This window comes from Nothobranchius furzeri, chromosome 17, assembly GCF_043380555.1.
Source record: "Nothobranchius furzeri strain GRZ-AD chromosome 17, NfurGRZ-RIMD1, whole genome shotgun sequence".
Lineage (NCBI taxonomy): Eukaryota > Metazoa > Chordata > Actinopteri > Cyprinodontiformes > Nothobranchiidae > Nothobranchius > Nothobranchius furzeri.
Window position 1 is genome coordinate 42,602,673 of NC_091757.1, and position 21,461 is coordinate 42,624,133.

At 43.3% G+C, this 21,461-nt stretch overlaps 1 long non-coding RNA gene across 1 annotated transcript in view; it reads right to left on the minus strand.

The window, feature by feature from the left end:
* Positions 1-304: 304 nt before the first annotated feature.
* The window catches only part of LOC107393846 (uncharacterized), an 84,925-nt gene continuing 63,768 nt past the window's right edge, over positions 305-21,461 (minus strand). The window contains exon 5 of the long non-coding RNA XR_011517099.1: positions 305-969. This is a non-coding gene — a long non-coding RNA (uncharacterized lncRNA). The remainder of the gene's footprint in view (positions 970-21,461) is intronic.

Here is a 21,461-nt window from a genome sequence, read left to right on the forward strand (position 1 = left end):
CGAGCCGGTGAGCAGGCGAGTGGTGAGAGGGAGATTCAAACTTAGTGAGAGCTTTGGCAGCTTGCGCAGAAAAGGCAGGAAGGCAGGCAGTGATTAACGGAACACTTCAGAGTACAAGGCACAGCGGTGCTCAAAGAAAACAGTGATGATCTCCACTTAATCGCGGAGAAGCCCGGAGCATCTGCCGCCAGAGCAGGGCAGCGGCACCGGCGAGCTCCCGCTCCGCTAGGCTGTCATCTCCAGAGAGCGGTGGCCATATGCTCGGCTCTTCCGCAAACTCACAGGAAGTTAATTTTCTGACAAAACAACGGGATAAATATGACATTCAAACAAGTTGTGTGCAGCCGGGCTGAACACGGCTGCCGTGCCAAGCTCGAGCTGCACACGTGTCACACAAACGAGAGTTTATACTCCATGGTCACGTTTGCCTGGATTTGCAGAAGCACAACATATTAGAGCATTTTCTGCAAGAAGGTGTTCTAATTATAGACCATGCAATGAGCACAGGAAGGAAAAGACAACCGTACACATTATATTCTATCTTGTAGATTTTTTTTATTTAATTAAATGAGATTTTTAAAGAAGCATGAAAATGTCCATGAAAATACTACAGAAGCAAAGAAAAACACAACGCCACTGTGAAAGATTCTTAGAGGTGTGACATGATGTAAAACTAAAATCATCTCTGTGGAGGATCCGTCTCGTCTGTTGGAGGTGAAATGCCATAGATCAGAAAAAAAGGGCTCACTGAGGAGAATCTCAACACCTTATCATGGGGCTGATAAAGAAGGGGATACACCGTTTCTTACATCTCAGCATTCCTCCACCACTCCATTTCAGACACAAAGGAGAAACCGAGCCTCCAGGGTGAAGCAGCCAGTACCAGCCTACAGATTCTTTACAGCAGTAGCCAGTGTTGTATTGTATGGAGACTGGAGGAGCGCTGAAGGCGGAGCAGCATGTCTGATCCTGGCAGAAGAAGAAGAAAAAAAACAATGCTCAAACAAGCAAGGTCAAACAAGAACTCTGAGAGGTGATGGGGCCAGATTTGGGTCTTCACTTGGGGCAATTGGAGGACTAGAGTTTGGTACCAGAGAAGAACAGGTGATGCTGGGATACTTCTTCAACCAGCATGCTTTGCTTCCATGTCGGCATTCTCCATCAGTATATTTTGCTTCCACAGAAATCCCTAAGCCAGTTATGCAAATCTTTCATAAACAAGAAAGCTCTAGTACCAAGGCCAAGCCCCATAAAGAGGAAAGAAGTCTCTCAAGATGTGCCTTATGTGAATGCAAAAAAGGTAAAAGTGTATCAAACTAAAGCAAAAAAATACTGCAGGTGCCCCCATTTTAATTAATCTATTTAAAATACAAAAGTGAAGAATTGGAGAAAGAGAGTCAAACATGCTGAATACATTTACTGTAAATATAATATATCCAGCAAGCACAATGCAAGAATACACAAAACAATATATCAAGTGTGGAGTGGCAATCATTCACCAAGATGCTGCCACGTGGCAGTAAATGGGCTTATTTTGCATGAGCAGGGAGAGGGAGCGATGGGCTGCAGCCAGCACAGAGATGGACTGGGGGGAACTGAATCAAATGACATGAGTAGGCAAAATTAAGCTCTAGTGCAAGTGGAACACTTCACAAGAGAGCCAATTTCAATTCCACGGCACTTAATTTAGGATTTGTGTTGTTCTGCATCACGCTCCTGTACAGTAAGTCACGTAAGAGGACAGAGATGGAGGGAGGCGACCAGGAAAATGCCATCCAGGCCCTGGAGGTATCCTCCACACAGGCCAGCCTCAATCAGCGGCTCGTGGCCCGTTTTCTGACCTTAAATTTAAAAAATCTCTATTAGAGGGAATGTGGAGGGTTAGAAAGGATTATTCTCTGTTTTGCTGTTTTGATCAGTTTTTCTAAATACAAATGTTGATATCTAAAAATCCCTCATGCCCTTCCACTTTGTTGATAGTTGATTCCTCTGTAGCCTCCCTTGTCCTTCTCCACTGAAACAAACAGAAAATACATTTTTTTCCCCTTTTGCCATTTTTAAGGATGGTTTGACAAGTGACTGTCAAACAAAATGTGCTAATCATTGTACATGTGATGTAACAACATTTTAGTGTTTCACCACTTTCAGGTTGCACTTTCAGCAGCACTGTGGCGTTCCACCACAGACGTGTTCATCTAACAGGTACATTTAAGCTTCATGTTCAAGAATAATAAAAAAAATTCCAATAATGATTCACCGTGGCTGCACAAATGGCTGTGCAGAGATCAGAGCTGAGAGGTGAGCTTCGCCTCTGAGTCCCCAGTGTGAGTAAACAAAGAACATCCAAGACCCTGATTCAAGATGAGCCGGTCAAGCGCAGCCTCAGCACCCCTGTGACCCGTGGAGCTCCCCGCAGCTTCAGACAGAGCTCTGCTGTTTGCTTCGTGATAAAACGCTCCTCTTTGTATTTGTTTCCCTGAGCCAACGCCATAACCTGCAGTACCCCGGCCATATCTACTAGTTTGCAGCAAGTCTGGGAAAAATAACAAACAGTCTCCACCGTTATTTCCACAAACGGGGGAACTAAAGGTCCTTGGCCGCCATCCCCACGAGGGCCCGTATTGATTACAACAATGCTTCAACTCAAGACAAGACCACTCCGAGGTCATGGCTATTTCCATCAGAAAGTTTGCCAGTTTAAATTTACACAGCCCCCATGTACACTCCAGCGCTCTCACTCTCCGGCGAGACGAGAGCGCAGGAGAATTTTTCTGAAATCAGAGTTCCAGTTGTATAACAGGGATGCTCACCCCTTGCTCTGCTGGTGGGTGTATTGGAGCTCCAACTATAGGCTCCTCCAACGACAAGCTCCCCACTCAAGAGTGATGACCTGCTTAGACAGGTCAAAGCACGGTGAAGAGAGGAGAAGAGAGAATGAGACAGAGCGGTGGAGATGGAGGGACAACAGGAAATGATGAGACAGAGAGTGAGGTAGTGATGTGCTTGTTTCCGCTGTTGGAGCACTTGAGGGCCACCGAGTCACCGTAGCCCCCGGGCCCTTAGATGTCATTACAGCCGGACTAGTTGGAGAAGTTTTAACAAGGACCTCATCATGAGAAAAACAACCTGAGTTGCTGCATAACTGTTACCATATTTGTTACTGCTGCGTTGTGGCAGACTAAAGTTCAGCGGTGACATCACATAGGCTGATACTTTTAAGGACTCCAAGTCGTTTGCTGATGCCATTCCCCTAAGAACAAATAAACAGCCACATTAAAGACTTTTTAAGACACGATCTATATCAGAATGGTTTTCTGCAGTGAAAATAATCAAAAGGGATCGTCTTGGCAAACTGTAAACGTTTCACCAAACCAGACTGTGTGTGTTTCCCTTTTGTCCCGAAGTGTAGAGCGAGCGGTGCCGTGTCAGCGGGGTGGACCCTTTCCCGCTGTGTGATGTTTGATTAATACAGCCTCAGCAGAGAGTTCAGAGACTGGGGCCGCCTCTCACACACCCTGCTGTAAAATAATGAGCTTTCAGCGGGAAGGAATAATATATATGGGAAGAGAGAGACACTTCCTCGTTCGAAGTCCAAGATGAATATATTCAAATGAAATGAGGAGGAGGCAGTCCTAACTGATTAGACTCGTCTCCAAGAAAGGGATAAGCCTATATATTTCTCCTTCTACGTACACGTATTTAACTGTCATCTCCATGCACGGACATGGTAACATGGCACTCGACCATTTGCATACATGTTCTATAAATATCTGGACCTTTACGTGCACCTGCAGTGATTTCAGTCAGGCTACGACACAAGATGAGCCTTATTGGTCTTGTGGGATCTCAAGCACCACAGGGGTAGCAGCCAATAGCAACAGACTTTACTCATCAAGCTAGCTGAGGCTTCATACATTACAGCGCAGGCTATATGATTTACGTAAGCTTGTCAGAAGAGAAAAATTATCAGGCAAATGTGGGGTAATAAATTGTAATCCGTGCTGCATATGTTTGACTCACAACCTCTGGCATTTTAAAAGGTGGGTGTAGTGAAGGCATCATGGTGAAATGTGTGAAAGGGAGTCACAAAAACAGCAAAAAGTGAAATTTTACTGAGGAAAATGTGGAAAACAGGTCAAAGATTTGTTTTAGAAGAACAAGACGTTTTGAAAACCTTATTCTGCAGGTTGTGATGCATAAATGATCCTAATGTCCATGTATTTTCTTTGTGACAATATTAAAGCTAGTGGTTCATTTCAGATTACTTGGTTTTGTTCATAATCTGACAAAAAAATGTATTTAGCCTTTGCACAATTCCCTCTCACATCAAACATAAAAACACTGATTAATTCAGCTTTCCTTTACAATTTTGTAAATTTTCTCATGATGAATTCTATACAAAATCATAAAATGTGCAGTCAAGCATTGACATTTTCTGATAAAATACCAATGTATACAGGTGAAACTTGACAAATTACAATATTGTCCAAAAAGTCATGCATTTCAGTAATTCCTCTTACCCCTACTTCACACTGGACACATCAGAGGCGTGGAATAGCAGTGGAACGTCACAACTTCAAAAATAATCCATAATAGTATATGGGGGTGATTCAAACCAGCCGCGACGTGGGAATTTTTAGGTGCATCCTACAGGCGGTTCGCCGCGCCGTGCCATGTCATGCTGTGCCGTGCCATGTTGCATGCTAAAGATAGGTTCTAGTTCTACTTTTACTGCAAGCCACTTCTGGGACACGACAGTTTCCACATATGCCTCTGGTAATTTTCAAAATGAATGACTATTGCAGCGATGCAATTTCACTTAACGGTTTATTTACCCCCAGCTTTGTTCGTGAAGCGCAACGGTGTGTTTTTCATGACTTTAATCCTGGAAGTAGAGAGGAACACATTAAGACATCAAACATCGATATCAAACGTGATTTCCTTATTTTTGGTTTAATAGCGGATGATATAAACAAACCCTTAACTTTGAAGTCTCAAGGGATTTTGTGATCTTGCGAGTCCATCGAGGAACACGGAGAAGCCGCTCTACGGCTGAGATTCTCCTGGTGTGTACTGGCGCTCAGCGAAGCTCGCAAGTAAACACGTCCGCTGCCGTTCTGCACTGCTTATGCATCCAGTGTGAAGAAGAGGTTAGACTAAGAAACCATCTTAAGGCTCAGGAATCATTTGCAGATGTTTTGGAAGAATTAGCTGATTATAGTGTGACACTTTGATTCTAGAATATCGAAACTTTTCACAATATTCTAATTTTTTGAGATTTTGAATTTGGGGTTTTACCATACCATTTTAGTTGTTGAGTGCTTTTAACACAGCATTACAATTAAACAAGGAAGAAGGAAGGGAGGAAAACATGTAGACTTAAAACTAAAGTAAGGTTTAAGTGGTAAAAGCCAAGGGAAAATAGTGGAGGAAGTTTCAGCCAGCCACTCTTTGATGATACAAAAACCATCCAGCAGAGGTTTAGAGAAGTCAGTGTGCTTGAGAGAGAAGTAGATTTGGCAGTCGTCCACATGTAAGTGATAGGAAACTGCATGATGTCCAAAAAGAATATATAGAGAGAACAGTAACGGTCCAAGGATGGAACCTTGAGGGACCTCTAAGGGAAGGGAATGGGGCTGAATAATTAATTGCACATAAAATTAAATTGCAATGCGACAAAAGGAGATTTTCTAATCACAAAGGCTGCGATTTGACAGACAGCAAGTGGTTAGCACAATGCTAATATACACAGAAGAACCCATAGGAATGCTAATGCCAATATCGCCGATTACATTCTTACAAATTATGAATTAGGAACATGCCAAATGATTACATTTGGAGTCTAATAAAATATAAAAACTGCCATCAATCAAATAAGCACAGACAGGTATTTTAGTAAAGCTAGAAAACTGTAAGAAACTTTAACTCCACAGAGTTTTGGCTAGCAGCTATTAACATAACTGAACTACGGAAGCCCTGCATGGACAAGACGTCAAAAACTCTAAACAAAAAAGACTTCAATAAATGGGACACACTTCCTTCCTGGTAATAAATTTTCACAGTTGATGCTAATACCTATGCTCCTTCAAGGGATGTGCTCCTGGCTGCAAAGCATTGCACCTTCAAATACAAACTTTTGTCTTTACTTGTGAGTGTTTATGTAGACGGATAAACTTGTTGATATGATATGTAGATAAATATGTAAATATATGAACTTGTTGATATTCATTAAGAGTTACATATATATATATATATATATATATATATATATATATATATATATATATATATATATATTGCTTCTGTTAGTTGAAAAATATGAGAAAAGCCCTTCAGAAAACAATCGTGAATTAAATCACAATTACTTTCACCTTTTAAGTTTAATTACCGACATAAATTAACTTTTGCACCATATTCTGTTTTGTCGAGTTTTACCCATAGAAGTGATATAGATTTACAGATCAAATTATTTAATTATAATAGTAATTATTTAACCTGATTTTGAAGTTTTCTGCAGCAAGGCACTATATTTATAAGCTATTTCAGTCATTGAGAAGAAAACTAAATGAACAGAAATGCATTACTGTAAATTGAACTCCAGCTCAGGCAGCACAAAGGACCGTGGCCCTTCTAATATGCAGATATGTTATAACTTTTTAAGTATTTCACAAGAAATACTTGTGCTAATAATTCATTCATGCTATCCTTGAGCCTAATTTGGGAGATTCAGCTAACTGGACGAGCTGCTTTCATTAAGAGTAGCTTAATAAGAGTCAGTGTACTCATTCACTGATCACAAGGATAAGATAAAAATGATAGATTCTATATACTGAAAGATGATGTTTTAAATAAAAAGTGTATATGTGGAGAAAACTGCCTCTCTGAGAGTATTATTCCAACTATCAGTGAGGATTTGGTTGAGAAAATAAAAACAGAATATCACACAAGTCCAGATTTTAGAGCTACTTTAGCAATTGTTTGTGTCCTCGCTGGAGTTATTTAAAAAATGAGTGAAAATGAAATGGGAATAAAAACAGTAAAACAGTGTTGTTTGCCTGTTTTGATTTTTGTTGTTTGTTTTCTTCTGTTCGAACACGTTTTGTTTTTCTAGTTTACTTCTGCTTGCTCCCCTAACCCTTGAGAATTGCTGTGTGGGAGTGTGATAAATCACTGTGGTTCTACTTTAGATTTAAAACCCAAAACTATTGACAGTCAGATTTCTGTTGCAGCAGACTGCATCCAAGCGCATCATTACCATCATCTCAGCTGACACCGGCTTTGGGTCAGTGCATACTACAGTGAGGCGTTTCTTCTTTAGGAATTGTTCAGTTGCAAAAACTGCAAAACTGGTGTGATGGAAACCTTTGTTTTACTGGTCTTCTCTTCAGGTGGTCAAAGCTGAGAATTTAGTTTTCATCTGTAAGACGTCTAAATAAAACTGAGATGCGTTGATGTACTTCTAGAATAACTGTTCATAATATTGTTCATAAGTTGTCATAATTTATTTATATTCACTATCAGTTTTTAGACTTTGTGTTCTCCTCTACAAAACAGATTTTTTTCTGTTTTTCCTTCAACAGTCCCTACTCATACACACACGTGCACGCACACACACACACACACACACACACACACACACTAAAAAGCGCATGCACTTCTATCACTGCCTCTCTGCTGCAAGGGAAGCGGCTGGTGTGGGGGCAAGTGGGCCGACAGCGGTGCATCAGGCTGACAACAGAACTGATGTGCAGGGCTAAGAGCAGGCAATCTGGCAGGTTGAGTATTCACTCTCCTTTGCCCCCCACTAGCCCCCTGCCGCTCCGCACCATACCCCAGCACCACTATCCCAGCGGCTGGTGGCCCATTGCTTTGCATCCCCATAAAAATAGCCCATCCCATTATTCATCCAGCTCCCTGGGGGCCACAAGGTCTCCGGCATCATTACCAGGACTAAGGATCTGACTCTGCTGCCACCACTTGGTTCCCCCTTCTCCTCCTCTTCCCCCCTCACCTCTCTTCTCTAATTATAGGTCAAGCACTCTTTTAGTAAATTATAACACCTTTGTTCTTATCAAAAAAAAGGGACAAAAATGAAAGATGCCCAAACGGACGCAGTAGGACGAGTGAAAGTGTACGAAAAAAGGGGGAGGGAAATGGTATAAAAACAATAAAAAGGGGGGGGGGGGTAAAAAATTTTCAATTATAAAACCAAGCTAATTTGGTATGACCAGCGACTGTCATGCATGGTGACGGAGCTCCATTATGCAGTCATTTGAGCTCTTTCAAATTAGTTATGTTAATGTCCTGCGTGTGAATGTAACACTTGGATGGGACAAGATTTCAGCAATTAATTTCTACAGTCAGCGGAGAGACAAGCAAATTTATTTTCCCCCTCTCAGGGAATTGATGGTGGAGGGAGCGAGGAGGGGCGAGAGCATTCTGGAGCAGGGAACAAGCTAAACACAAGACCTAAATAAAGCCTGAACAATGGGAGCCAATGCCTCCTCATTCATTCAATTGACAATGTTTTGCAGCTTAAACCTGTTTTATTAATTATGTTTGACATTTCCTTAATTAGTTTCATTTACACCAAATCAATCCCTGCTGCTGAACAGCGTCATTTATCATTTTAAAAAATTTGCATAGCCAGTGCTGACTTTTTCTACTTAATTATACATTAAAAGTGTCAGCCGCGCTTGCTGCCTGGCATTATCTGAGGCAGAAAGGTTTGTGGCTGGACGGGGGTGGCATTAATCATCAGGGCGGGAGCGGGCAAGGGGTGCTCCCGGTCGCCAGCGGGAGAGCCGAGCAGGGCTTCTCATTTTCTAAGCTTGATGCTTCCAGGGCAACTGTGACCTCAATGACCAGCAGGGAGAGGCAGACAAATCAACGACCTCCAGCTCCAAAAAAGCAACTACATCTTGTTTACAAATCGTGGTGATGGGAGGGAGGGAGCAGCTCCAGGAAAAAAAAACTGGAAGATGTGGAGCTAAATCCAAAACACAAGTTGAGCTAGCACTTCCACATGTGCAGGCCTTATTGTGCCTTTTAAATACTTCAGTAATAAAACAATTTACTGCACGATTGTCTGGATGTGCAAATATTATTTTTCAGAATGAGAAGCAGGACTAAAGATGTGCTTCTAATGAAACATACCATGATATTCCACCTGCTTTTAACGTAGCAACTAACTAACAACCGTACGTACTCTGTTGTAAGTCCAACAGCTACTATGCTGCCTGAGTCAACTGGCTGAGAACAGCTATTACTTTCCCTTCAGCAAGTTTGTGAACACAAAGCAAACTGACAGCTCAAATACCTGGCAAGCTCACTCCTGAGTAAATTTTCAAAGTGTTGAGGTGAACACGGCTTTACAAATCACCCATTCAGGAGCCGAGACCGAAATTGGCAGGTAGGCAGAGCCGTGGTGTCAGGAGTGAAAATTACTCTGAAATGCGGAGCAAAGTGAGAAGCTGAGTGAGTGAGTCTCTGACTGGTGAAAGCTACGGGTGTCACTGTGTGCTCCGTTCACAAGGGAAATCAAACAAGTGTTTTGGGGGGTTTTATCTGTCTTTTGGAGGCAAGTCAACACTTTTGTACTTTGAAAAATGGAAATATATCATGCCGCTTTAAATTCCTCATCATGACATTGGGTTTTGCATAGGTGCAGAATCCAGAAAAGTATGTAGAATATGCTCATGAAAGCCAAGTTCACTCAACACATTTGAAGTCGTCTCTAGTATAAATAAATGCCTTGTGAGCCCTTGTGACGGCAGGATTTGGAGTCTTATTTCTTGAAATTCAGTCATCTGGTTTCTGATTGGCCAACAGCAATGAGACTCTTCCACTGACTCTGTTTGCTCTGCAACATTGATATTTCACTCCACATATAACATGAGCCCGAACGAGTTCTGCCATGTGGTGGAGTTCCTAATGCTAACAATTAGCTTCTACTAGCCGATACACACTCTGCTCTCTCCTGGACTCTAAATCAACAACAGCCTCCCCGCTGCCCCCCACCCCCTCTTGAGCCAAGATGGGTGAGTCCATTTTACAGTTGCCATTTTTACAAGACACACCATGCCGGCAAATAAGCGTAATATTACCGCAGCGTTGTGTCTTATAAACATGCCATGCTGGCATGGCGATGCGCAGATTTTGAAAATGAAAGTAAACACGAGTAATAAATTTCACTTCTGTAAACAGAATAAGCTGAAATGACAAATTGAAGCGATGCAGCGCACCAGGAGCCTCTCTCTGTTAGAGCAGGAACTCAGATCACCAGAAACACCGGTGGGGGGGGGGGGGGCATTCACTTTCAGGAGCAGCTTGTCAAAAAAAACATACTGATCCCAGCATCAATCGCAATAAGAAACAAGTTAAGTCCCAGATAAACGGAAGTCCATGGCAGCGCAGTGACCCGCCCCCATACCGCCTTTATACCTCCATCACGTAATCTTTGGTAAATGGCCTGTATTTGATATAGCGCCTTCTAGAGTCCAATGTCCCCCAAGGCGCTTTACAACACAATCAGTCATTCACCCATTCACACACACATTCACACACTGGTGGGGATGAGCTACAATGTAGCCACAGCTGCCCTGGGGCGCACTGACAGAGGCGAGGCTGCCGAGCACTGACGCCACCAGTCCCTCCGACCACCACCAACAGGCAACGTGGGTTAAGTGTCATGCCCAAGGACACAACGACAGCGACAGACTGAGCGGGACTCGAACCAGCAACCTCCCGATTACGGGGCGAGCACTTAACTCCTGTGCCAACGTCGCCCCTTGTAAAAAGGGCACGATTTGCCCCACATTACTGCCACGGTCTGACCACTTATAAACAACCCAAGGCTCCCTGATGCCGCCATGGCATTGTGGCAAATTGACGGCATTGTTTTGTAAAAATGGCTAATGTGACCTGCAACTCACTGGCTTTTCTAAGCCAGATGTTTACCTGTCCATTTTGCCTTTGGTGGCTAAGAAATATGGGTAGAAGATTATGTTCATGTTTAGCCTGCACGTTAAACTCAGAGTGGCCAATCCTATTAAAAAAGAAACAATTTTCTCTGTGAATTTCCTGTTTAAAAAACGTGACTCCAGATTGTGAATGTGTGTGGGTGAATAAGTGGTTAGTTGTAAAGCAGCTTGGGGTTAGGGTTATAGAACCCTAGGCGTTATATTAATACACGCCACTTACCATTCAGTATAAATGGACCAGAAAAGGTAGAGAGAAATTTTTGAATCAACAACCTGAAAATAAATCCCTGTGATTATCAGACTGTCCCCTTGAATTTAATGTGTGAAAATGTGGAGTAAAGCAGTTATGGCTTTGCTTCAAACTGTTTCAAGGGCAACACAAAAGGGAGGCAGACAACAAAAGAACCTGATGAAGTGGCTAATGCTCTGGCACGACCCAACAGAAGAGCCAGAGGGGCGGCCAGAGGCACGCCTCACTGCCCTGTTTGGCCCCAGCTGAAGCACTCCTAGAGTCATTAGCTTAAGAAATGCTAAACAAGGAGCAAACTCTGGGACTGCAACTGGCCAGATCAATTTTAAAAGAGGCAAAAGAAAAAAATAACTGAAAAAGTTAATGCCTGTAACTGACAAGGGATTGCTCAAAAATGAATTCCCAAAACACGAGGGGGATGAAGAGACAGACTCTCCTCGTCAATCAGAACTACTCCTAATTAGCATATTAATGGTGGCACATTGACTGCAAAAAGTTTCTATTATTTCATAGCAGTTGAAATAAGCCACTGCCGCTCTTCAGTGATGAAAATATTCTAATTCATATAAGTGATCACTGTGAAAACTAGAACTTTTCTTTTTCTACAGCACCCCCAAAAACATCTCCATCAATTCCCCAACCAAAAGCACCCCTTAAAATGCAAAACATTTCCACTATCAAGGATTATGCTTCCTTTCAGGATGTATGAAAACCCCTTTGAGAAAATATGATGATGAATTCATGGGCCTAAAACTCTGGGGTAGTTTTTACGTTGGGAAAAAATAAAAGAAAAACGGAATGAAGGGGGTTAGAGAAAAATCGCCTATTTGGATGGCATACATTACCATTACTTTTGTATTGTGTCTCCACTTTTCATAATGACGGGGATAAGTGTCCTGCTCCGACTGCGTATCCGCTGACAATAGAAGCAGACATTACTTGGTTAAAAGCTCAGGGTCCTGTGGGTAAAGAGGCCCGGAGAATAAAGAGTATCCGTCATGGCTAACGAGCTATAAGGATAGCACATTGCCTTTATAAATCACAAGATCTTGCTGTTTATTTAAATTCATTGGTGCCTCATTATAACTGAGCTATGCACCTTTAGGTCCGAGTTGATTAGGAGTGCCATAGCTCAAAATGGCTTTTAATTCAGTGAAACGTAGCTCTGACCTTGGTGCCGTAACCCTGACTAAAACACGCAGCGGCTCCCACATTAATAATGATGCTACCTTTACTGGGCCGGAGAGCTGCGCCGCTGCTACTTAAAATATGTATTATTAGTTACCAGCGACGGCACATTTATCACACCAAATTACCCTTCGATGTAAAACTGCTTAATTCTGGGTCCCCGTACCCCTCTGCACTATTACCTGCTCTTTAGAAGGGCCTGGAATTAAATGTAGGAATGAAATGTCAGGGTAATGGGGAAGAGGATGCGGGTCGATGGGATGCACACTTGATCATTCCCTCGTGGCCTTCCCCACATCCAGGCAATATGGTGAACCTGTCTTCCTCATAAACGAAGTTTCACTGCACCTTGCTATTGCAGACCTTTTACGAATGTAAATGAGAGGTATTAAGTTTGAAATATACTTTACACTGTTCATTAAAATTACATGCAAATTGTAAAAAATTGCTAAAAAAAAGTTGTCTACCCCATGTGTGTTCGAAAGGGAACTTTATTTAAAAGTCCTTGTTTTCTTGAGGTTGTAAATTATTTAGCTCATAAACAGGAAATTGTGGACGTGCAAGAAAATCTACAGCGGTCTTTTACTTTCAACTCAGGGAAATCCTCAGGCATCTCCACCCATTTGTTTTGGTTTCTGTGCAAATGCACGCACAAAGCAGCTGTATTCATCAGTTCTACCTGCTGAGAGAAAACAAGCCTGCAGCCAATCGACACTTGCCATTCCTCATCCCGTGCGCGTCCACCAGAGACTGATAACTTTGACCAGTCGGCTAAATGATTAGATCAATTAAATACGTCGGAGTGGGCATCAGCATTAGCCTTCCACAGCTTCAAGACCTGTGGGACGTAGCCCATCAGAACTGCTTCATTAGTTCACTGGCCTCTACCCAAAACTACACCACAAAGACAAAAGACAGAAAGCCTGGGGGGGACGATAGGAGGAGACAAAAACACCAAAAAGAGACAAACATAAACTTTAACAAATGAATTAGATTCAATTCTGCAGTGATGAACCGCTGGGATCTCTCGTGCGTGTACGGCGCAACATCTCAAGAACATGTAAAAACAATACAAAGTGATCTAACAGATACATGAGTGAGAGTTTTGAGTGTTAGCCACATATCCCATTGTTTTAAGACCAGTGGGAACACACTGGTAAACAGGATTGAGTCTCTCTGAGGAAGACATCAAACAGTCCAGTAATAATTTAGACTATCAGGGACAACGATGCATCTACAGAGGAGCACAACAGTGCTGGCACAAACACATTCCTCATATCAAACACAACCGCACAGTACATAAATATAAGTGTCTGCACAACGTAGTTCCTGCTCGTCTGAGCAAATGGCACGGCTCGAGCAGCCGGGGAAAAGAGATGTTACACTCATTCTATCAGATGTCGAATCAATTAGTCACGACCATCTTCCAAAGTCAGAAATAACCACTCGTCCTCCTGTCTCCGGGGAGCCAGGCATGGGCCCGGCAAGAGAGAAGAGATGGGAAAGGATCCAGGGACCCAAACAGGGGGTAAAAGGGAGAAAAACGAAAGGGAAAAAATGGATAAATAATGCTGTCTGTTTTATACTTCACATTATTTTCAGGAGATTGCTGTACAAATACACAATTCCTCCATCTCAGCAGAAGCACTTTGCATTTCAGAGAGGAGCTCATCTTGGATTGCGAGGAGTCTCCGTTCATTAACATGCGATGACATTATCGTCCTAATAGCACTACAGAAGGTCTCCTTTATAATGTATACAACACAACAGTAACACAGGCTCAAACCCATTCTGACAGTATCACGGTGTTCAATGGGGGCCTGTTTATGTCTCCTTCTGCACAACAAAGCCTTTAATCTTTTAATCTGAAGCATAAATCCTGTACATACAGCGCACAGATCATGTGACCACTTTGCTAAAAGGTAAAGAGACATGATTAGTCTACATAAAAGGAGAACACAATAGAGAATCTTTCCCTGCAGGCTAAAAATAATTTAATCCGTCATGTAGATGCACAAATAGCGCTCTTACACCTGAATAGCATCCATTATTATTGGACTTGAGACATCGGTAGCAGGAAAAAATCTTGTTTTCTTTTTATCTGCATAGAGAAGGGAATGCATTGTATCTCTATAGATTTACTTCCTCTTTCAGTAATCTCTGTAAAGCACCAGATCTGGGTAAAATGTGTATAAACGTATTAAATTCTCCATGATTATTTCATTAATTCCCCCCTTTTAAAGGGCTACACACAATGTTTCGTCTGAAGTGTTTGCGCTTTTATTTAATGGTCCGGTTTTGAGGAATGAGCGTCCCACAGTCCATTACAATGGATAAAGCTGATTTGTGATAATAAACACAATGTGTCCTGCTTCCCAAGCACACCTTTATTTAAGCAGTATCAAGGCCCATAGTTTCTCATGACTGTAAAGAAAGTGTCCATAGCAACAAATTTCACCTCGTCTCTCTTCTTAAAGTTCAAATGGCGACATTTGTTTAAGGCAAAGACAGACGATCCCCGCTGAATACGCTGTAACCACCCTCTGGGTCTAAGCCTTGTTGGTTGCACACGACTGCAACCCCTCGAGAACGCGAGGGAAAATAAAGGAGGAACACGAGCAGCAGCAACCCAGAGGACTTTGTTGAACCCAAAACCCGAGCCAAGCAGGCCGCAGACAAACCCCAGTCCCCTCTGATTCCATTATTTTTCCTCAGATTGCGGCAAACACCTCTTGTCGGTAGGGGTTGGCAGCAAGGAACCGGAGAGAGGCGTCAGAAAGCTGCGGTCCCTGTTCTGAATCCGCCACATTAGACGGCCTGTATTTGTGCCCTGGGGATTGCAACGCCTCAGCCTCTGTTTGGGGTACTTTGTCAGATGACTCAGTGTGTGTGATTTATGAGCTCTGGAAAGGTTGCATTTCCAGCACGCATGGACGTCCGCATGGTAAATGGAGAAATTCTGAATTTATTAACATACAATGAATGATGATTAATGTTTTTGTATAGATCATGCTCTCTTTTCAGATGTCTCAGTGTGGGGGTGATAGATGCTGTAATAAAATGTGCTCAAAAGCACATTGGAGGAGCCTAAAGCTCACGACTCTTATGCACATTTACTGGAGACCTTTGTAGCAACACTATTGCAAGGTTTCATGGTGTTTCCTTAAATTCCTACAACAGTAATCCATGTGCTGTTTTCTACTGAGAGTGAAGTTTCTTGCCTTTTTTTAACAAAACCCCCTTGCATAGTCAATGAGAAGATGTATAAATTAAACACACACTCGCGCACGCACACACACACACACACACACACACACACACACACACACACATAAAAGTGAGGAAAAGAATGCAATTTAGACCAGTATCAGGATACATTTAGGGATCCATTCATCAAAATCCCCACCATTATTAACTTTTGTATTCTACAACACATCTTGTGTCTCCTTCATCAGCTTTTTCAATATCTCCTCAAATACATTACTGCCAGCGTCGAGTGGGTACACGTTCACCCTGGGCCAATTACTGCAGCGAACCATAAAGGTAAGCAGTGCTGCAGAGGGCTCCGTCATATGTTTGCCTCTGTGTCCCAGCCGGGGCCCCCGCAGTGGAGGACGGGAGAAATACAGAGAATGTCAGAGGTCTTTTTAATCACAGTGACAACAGAGGAATCAACATGCAGAGGCATGTTTCTGACATCCATATAGGCGAGTGTGAGTCTGTCCACATGTTTGCATCTGGAAATGGTGAATCAAGGTTGACTTCTACTTATGCGATGACCTTATCACTTCACCCCTGGAATAAGCTGGAATATTGCCCTATGTTTGCATGTGAGGAAACCAAAAAAGAGATGGGTAATAAGAAGGAGTGATCATTCTATTGTAAAACTGAAGTGTGTGCATGCATATATTGTTGTGGCTGCAAAGATGAGCACTTTGATGTGATGGTGTGTGAGGTGTGATGCACACGAGTGCTTTGCTTTGTGCAAGGGCAACTGCAAACATAGTCAGTGGAAGAGTGTGCACACGTGTGCTTGTGGGCTAACTTTACGTGTCGGTGGTTGCTGTCAGAAGAAGCTGGCTGGTGATGAGGGATGGAGAGAATCAGAAACACATTGGGCTGGGAATGGGGTGTGAGCCGCAGGGTCGCCCTGGCACAAAACACAACTGCCTCTCACATCATTACCCTCATTCCCCTAATGCGCACAACACTTAGAGCTACAAACAGGCTTGACTCCAGAGCACACATATAGGCACACAAACCTACAGAGCCACACACTCACACAGGATCCCCCACACAGATGTATAAACTTCCACAAGCCTACGCACTCGCAACACCTCATCGCCTGCTGCATGCTGTTTAAAATAAACTTTATTTTAAGTGTAGAAGTAGCATAACCTCTAAATATATTTAAAAAATAATTGAGAAAAAGTATTCCCATGACCTTGCGAATATGTTAAACTAAATAAGTTGTGTAATAATTATTGAAGCTTATGCAGTCCAGCTCCATGATTACTATTTCAATGGAATTGTTGCATTTTAGACAAAAAGTGGGCACAAGTGAGCTCCAATGGGATAAAAAATAGACCTATTTAACTTCAGGACCTCCGTAAAAATCACAGGAGTTTCACACTGTAATGGATTCCTTCCTGCCACATTTTTGCTGCATGAGAGGTTTTAAGAAATGTTGGGATCAAGCAGCGGTTGAGCAGAGAAGGAAAAAGATAAAGAGAAGAGCGATACGATGCAGAAGAGTGGAGGAGAGAAGCAACCCAAGCATAAAATAACTTCTATCTAACATCCTCCCTGTGTGGCGGCAGGAGGCAAATAGCAATCCGACCAATGCCGAGCACTCAAGGGGCTCCCCCTACCTCTCACTGACCCATAGAGGGGAGGATCATGGGAGTAAAGGGATGAGCCAAACCCACTTCAATTAGGCCACGGCAACGTCTCGTCAGCACAGCAGATGAGGTGTCAGAGAGTTCAGCCCTGGATGGATCGCAATGGAAGAGAAAAAAAACACTTTCTGTCTCAGCACAGTCACACTCCTGAACCTTTCCTTTTATTACCCCACTGTCTCCTTTGCCTCCTGTTCACCTTTATAATATCCAGATTTCTTTAGGCTTTCCGACTGGGTCACTTCGGCATGGATGTCAGCAAAACCCCCGGTTCCTGTAGGCCTTCTAGATAGCAAAAACAGATAAAAGCTCTTATCGAATGTTGTGCATTAGCAGTGCGCCGCTTTGGCACACCTGCAAACAGCATTTAAAGGTCAAAACCACGCATGAGGCTGGAGAATCTTGTGCCGGATATTTTTAAAGTAAGAGAAGAGATCCGAATAGGGAAATAATGAGATGACCCCCAGTGGGGTGGTTGTTCAGAAATGAAGACTGTAAACAGTGCCAAGTATAGCCGTAATAACTATAGCGCATCAGACTGCTGCAGCAGGATAAATTCAGGGTTTTAAGTGTGATGGGGGGTTCACAAGGCGAGGGCACACTCTGGTAGACCCTGAGATATTCTGCAAGGACAGTGCTCTGCCAAGGATTTGAAGGAAACGTCTCTCTCTCTCTGTGATTAGAATGACATTAGCATAATATCAGCTTTGTCACCTCGATGGGCAATTGTAAAGAAAAAGCCCCATCCATCCCCTTTTCCCATGGAGGCATCAAGCAGGCTTCCTGAGGTATAGAAGCTGCTTTCTGCTCTCTCTTCACCCAGACCCCCCCCAACACACACACACACACACACACACACACTCCCCCTCAAGTCCCTGCTTGGGAGACACAAGCTGGATTTGGCTTACATCCTTGCCTCTTTCCCCATCGCTGCATGGCTGCCGGGTGTCAGAGCGCCAACTCTTCCAGCCCAGCTGCACTGATTAGCACGAGCAGATTATTAGCCCGGCGTCTCCTGGAAGTGCCGCACACTCCTTTTTTACCCTTTTTATCGTTGTTGTTATTTCACCGTCAGAACACCGTGTCCCACTCAGTTTCCCTAATACGTCGAATCGAAACATACCGAAGAAATAAAGGGTTTTTAAAAATGTGAAGGACACATTAAAAACAGGTAATTAGTCTCGCGCGTGTGCAGGTGAGGCAGGCAGAGTGGGGTGACGCTAATTTGTTTTTGCTGCTTGTGGATACATCAGGAGAAAGTGATTCATCAGCAGTGTGAAAAGAGCTCTCTCATCTTTCATTCCTTGTCTCTCCGTCGCCGGCCCATCCCCACCCTCTCCTCCTCGTACTCCTCCTCCACTTTCTAGCACCTGTCCTGCTGCCAAAATGTCACCTCCCAAAACCCAGGACGTGGACGTCCCACTCTCAAACTTGTGCTATGCCTTATCTGTACCGCTCACACGCACGTACACACACACACCCACACACACCAACATCCAGCATCTGAGGCATCCTTCTCTCCGCGTGCCAGAAATATGTCGGCATCTCGCTCCCTCCCGCTCTCCCTCTCTCTCTTTCACCCAATTCTCCATCATGTTCTTTTCTTTTTCTCTCTTCCTCCCTCTCTAGAGCTTTGCATTTGAAATTGAACAGACACACAGCCAATTTATCATAGGCTGACACGTGTCATGTCCAAGGCCTAACCACGGGGACTTACAGTAGGCATTGCATTTATCCCCTTTGTTGTCAGCAAGGACCAAGACAATACCAGGAGCTATTAAAAAGGGGTAGAGCAGGAGTAAAGGGAAAAAACTGGAGAATGACAGAGATGAAAATATACCACGAAACATGAACCAACACTGCACAGCCCTCTGAAAGGTTACAGACCCCTGCGAGGTTGAAGGCAGCCCATTTTCATAACCAGCAGCCAAAAAATATGGTGATGCAAGGCCTCTGAATGTAACCCCAATATAAAACCCAGACAGGCATGAGATGGATTAGGTGGAGAGTTAGCACAATACGGAACCGGACCTTTGTGCTGCAGTTCGAGGTGGAGTTTAATCCCAAGACAAGATGGCTGGCTGGGAAAACACCACAGGGAAAAGGCTGGATAATTATCTATAACACAGGAGAGGAGGCAAGAAGGTCCACTGCTCAGCTCTGCTGCTATTCAGATGTGTTCAATAAAGAACAGGAGAGATACTCAAAGGTAATCATTCCTGAGACACGTAAGAGGACAAAACTGTTAATGTGCATCGTATAAAAGCTTTTTCATTCAGTCACTCTATCTCTGAATTATCTCCCCTCCCTTTGAGCGGGTTCTTTAAAATAACCCACGTCCTTATCGTTTTAATGTGCAGAAAAAGGCAAAGAAAGATGACCCGGCGTGATAACACACGCCCTTTCAAAAAATGTATGTTTTTGCTCCGCACTAAAGATAAAGAGAATAGTGATGAAGGCTAATGACATGAGGACAGGGTGTCTCATAAAGTTATGAATCGTCAGGGTTATTAATTGGCGTCTCGCAGATCCTTTGACTTTAAATAACTTCAGTTTGACACTTTTTTACACAGCGAGAATGTTAAAGAAGCTGCCAGCGGGGAGAATTAAAATTCAAAACAATACCTGAAGGAAAATCATCAGAAAGGTTCAGAAAAAAGCTGTCACTTCCTCCTCATTTCAAACTGGACCAAACCAGTTCACCAGCCCGCTTTAGGTGGTTTATTACCTAGAAGGGAGTGACCTTTATCAAAGTAGCAGTGTGAGCTATTTTTGTAGTAATTAACAAGTGGTTATGCATGCAAGATAATTAATAGAAGGTCAACCGTTTGCCTGCTAACCTTTTTTAGACTTCATCAGAGTCAGGACGCTGAGTCCAGATCATCACCCGTTTGAAAACGTCACGTCGCTTTGTGTTTCTGTCTGGATGTAGAATTTAAAAAAGGCGTTTGGATATATTTGACTCATTAAAAGAGAAGATGGCCTGTACCGTTTCATCGTGACTCAAATAAAGGCACTTCTGGGTCATTCTGGCTTAAGAGAGGAAGTGAGACTCGATTACACATCCTGCGCTTTTCCTGATACACGTTTGAGTTTTTCTTCTCCCACAGCCGTGTGTGTATTCGCCCTATTCTCCCCACTTTTACAGCATAAAGTCTGATGTTGACTGCTATTAAATTTCCCCTGAGGGCACGCTGCTTCACTCACATGCTCCTATCAAATGAGCCAACAAAGCATATCAGGGTGTCGTGTCTGTGAAACACTGCATCACCTTTGTTCACTCCTCATCAACCCCACGCCCCCGTGCTATTACCTCAGAACTATTCCCTATTCCCTGCTTAACCCTTGTCTACAGGACTGGTGTCACACAGAGCACCACTCTACTGCTCTCCATATTCCACAGCTTCTCACCTCTGCTGACATCCAACGCTCGCCTGTCGCCTCTGACACAAGCACATGAATACAAACATGCTCTGAAGCACAGCCGCGTACGCTAATTGCATGAGCACACACATACACACAGTGCAAATTACTGCAACACACAACGGTGAATTCGCTCATGGATGATGAGGCTGCAGAGGCTTTGATGTCTCTAGGTCTTTGCCCTTCATGACAGCAGCTGCACATCTCATTCCCAGTGAACTCTGGCCCCTGCACTCCTCCCAACACACACCTGCATGCACCAACACAAGAATCGAGTCAAGTCGAGAGGTGTCAGGAAAAAGTGGCACTGAAGAAGTCTGTGCCAGTTGCCTGCTAAAAGCACCTTCGGGACTGGTAAAGTTTGATTTGATGGCTTTCCTTGTTAATTAGGGTTTGGAGGTGACTCCTGAAAGGAAAACGGGCAAAATACTCAAAAAATTGAAAAAAAAAAATGATGTGCCAATTCCCACATCTCTTCCAGCTCCACCTTCCAAAACATGTGACCCACATACAGGAGTGGGAAATGAAGAAAGTAGAACAATCGAGTCATTTGAAGTTATAGGCCACTCCGTGCGTCTGTGCTTTTGCCAACAGAGGCAGGGCACGTAGAGTCGAACTAATGATGGGATGTGAGCTTAAAACTTGCATGGGAACAAAGTAAACAACAAATAACAGAACAAAGAGGAGAATGTTTTCTCTTTAATTAATCACCCATGCGCA